At 38.2% G+C, this 2,608-nt stretch overlaps 1 pseudogene across 1 annotated transcript; it reads right to left on the reverse strand.

The window, feature by feature from the left end:
• Positions 1 to 364: 364 nt before the first annotated feature.
• LOC308530052 (oligosaccharyltransferase complex subunit OSTC-like) lies at positions 365 to 811 on the reverse strand (annotated as a pseudogene). The gene has a single exon. The product of its transcript is annotated as an oligosaccharyltransferase complex subunit OSTC-like (transcript).
• Between the last annotated feature and the right edge of the window lie 1,797 nt (positions 812 to 2,608).

Genomic DNA, 2,608 nt, shown 5'->3' on the forward strand with positions numbered 1-2,608 from the left:
TGTCATCTCCAAAATAATGTTCAGATGGTTGTAAAAAAAAAAAATAATCACTCTACTCAGTGTTATAGTTGTAGAAATGGAGTATATTTTCTTTAAAATTAAAAACCAAGAAGAAAATGCCACTTACCATCATTGGTATGTCAGTGTAGGTCAGCAGGAAAACACCCTGCATAAGCTTGTCTCTTTGGTACCAAGAAGATATTGTAATCCGAGCTTTAATATGTTTCCATGTTTCCTACTAGATGCTTCTTTTCTGCTGCTTTTCATTCTTTTCCATATTTCATATCAGAGGTTTGGTACAGCCTTTAAAACTTCATTAACTGGAACAAATCCAGTGTCCACAGATTTCTTCTCTAAAGGCATGCTAACCCATCAGATAGCCTGGCAATTTCATTCTCATGAATACTCTAGCCAGGAAAGAAACTCAATAGGACACTGAAGAACCCAATGCATAGAAGAAGAATTCTATTGAGTTTTGGAATGTTTGGAGCATTGGATCAGTCTAGGATTATGAAACCTAAACCTCCACTGTAAACAGGAAGCCATATGCGAGTCCTTCCATAATATACTGGTATTGTCCATTTACCCTGTAGGCCATGTTCACCAGTCATCAGTCATAGAGCCAACACTTGCAGGTTCAACAATAACATCATAAATGATTTCTCCAGTGATGAGAAAGTAAGACACCACCACCAGAGCGTACACCTTCATGGCCAAGGGCATGTGCACGCAGGCCAGCTTCTTCAGCTTCAGGTTGGGGGCATTTCTGCTCTAAGAATGGGACTGGGTCTCTTTGGTACAAAGTGTCCATGTTGGTGGTGGCAAGAGGAGCTCTTCATCTCAAGTTCCACATGCCACCCAGAAAACTAAACCAATTTATTATTAAAGCAAATTTATTTATTTATTTTTTATTTTTTTTTTAAATATATTTTATTGATTTTTTACAGAGAGGAAGGGAGAGAGAGAGAGAGAGTCAGAAACATCGATGAGAGGGAAACATCGATTAGCTGCCTCCTGCACATCTCCTACTGGGGATGTGCCCGCAACCCAGGTACATGCCCTTGACCGGAATCGAACCTGGGACCTTTGAGTCCGCAGGCCGACGCTCCATCCACTGAGCCAAACCGGTTTTGGCATTAAAGCAAATTTAAATATGCTCTATTTAGCGACACAGGTCGGTAAAACTAAGTTCAAACAGGTTTTTTAAGACAATGACTATGCAGTCACTTGAAGACAGCCCAGCACCAGTCAGCACTGAAGCTGCCATGTCTCATCCGTTCCCAGTTTACCAAATCGGATTGTAACTGGGGTCATGGGAGCTGTTTAGCCATCCCCTCTCTGGAAGGCAGCAGAACAACGTGTAAACCCTAAAACGCTTGAGGCTGGGGATGACCACTCACTGATTTAGTAGTGGGGATGAAGGTTGTCAGGGATGCTTGCTCCAGGCTCCATTTTTATTCCTACAGTTATGATACCGTTTTAAGAAGGTTATAATTAAGAAAGATTATTCTAAATTTGAAGTTGGTAGAAAGATGTGAGATAATATGATTTACTATTTTCTGAGAAATAATTGGTATTCCAGATAAAATATTGAGAACACATTTGACAAATCTTCAGTTACACCACCTTAAAAAAAGATACTCAACTACTAAAATTAAAAATGAAACCCACAATTTAAATCATCCTGGACATTACTATTGTTTTTATAGAAGTAAAAATGATGATAAATACTATGAACAACTGTATGTCCTGACCATTGTTTTGAGACACTTTTCCAAAAACCTGGTAAAATCTTGCAGCGAAATACTACAAATATTCCTGATTTTGGTGGAATAGTGCAATGTCAGGTAGAGACAATTCTTTGGTCTTCCTTTTGCTCCACAAGGGATATTTTATTGAGATTATTTATCATTCAAGAAACTGAAAGAAAGCTTTGTTAGATTACTTTGAAAGGTTTTTGCAGCACTCCCAACCCCAAAACAAAGACAATTATGTTGGTGTATAAGAATGTGCATCTGAAATCTGAAAAAGCCACTCTTGCTACGCTCTAGTGACTTTAGCCCTTACCAATTACCTTCAGGGTTGACTAAATGTCAATTTGTCAGACATTGGTTTAGGACCCAGCCCTACAAAACCACGGCCTGCTCCAATTCTTTCTCCACAACTAAACCTAATTATGTCATCCCCACACTTCCATCTTCCCTACTTTAGACACTATAGTAGATTTACATTATTCTTTGGCTAAGGAAACTTAATATGCTCTATAAGCCTGAAAACAGTCAGAAAGAAAAGTAAATATTCCTTGAGTGAATAAATAAATGAATAAAAAGCATCTAGAGTTTAGCAATATGTTTTGAAGTTGGAACTTTGTGTTATTATTTTGCAAGAACCAACATCCTACTGGGAGACCATTGTAATTTAGTTGCATTTATGAGCCATTGTGATGATTTGGGGCTAGAATGAGCATGCATTTTTTTTTTTAATGCTTGGGAGCAAACAAGAAAAAATGGAGAAGACCTGGCTGGATTGATCCATCAGAATTCTGCAGTGTAGGGTTAAAAAAAAAATTGTCCTTTGGGATCACAGCATCTCATAGCAATGGAAGACT

The sequence above is a fragment of the Myotis nattereri genome (assembly GCF_964212035.1).
Source record: "Myotis nattereri genome assembly, chromosome: 14".
NCBI classification, from domain to species: Eukaryota; Metazoa; Chordata; class Mammalia; order Chiroptera; family Vespertilionidae; genus Myotis; species Myotis nattereri.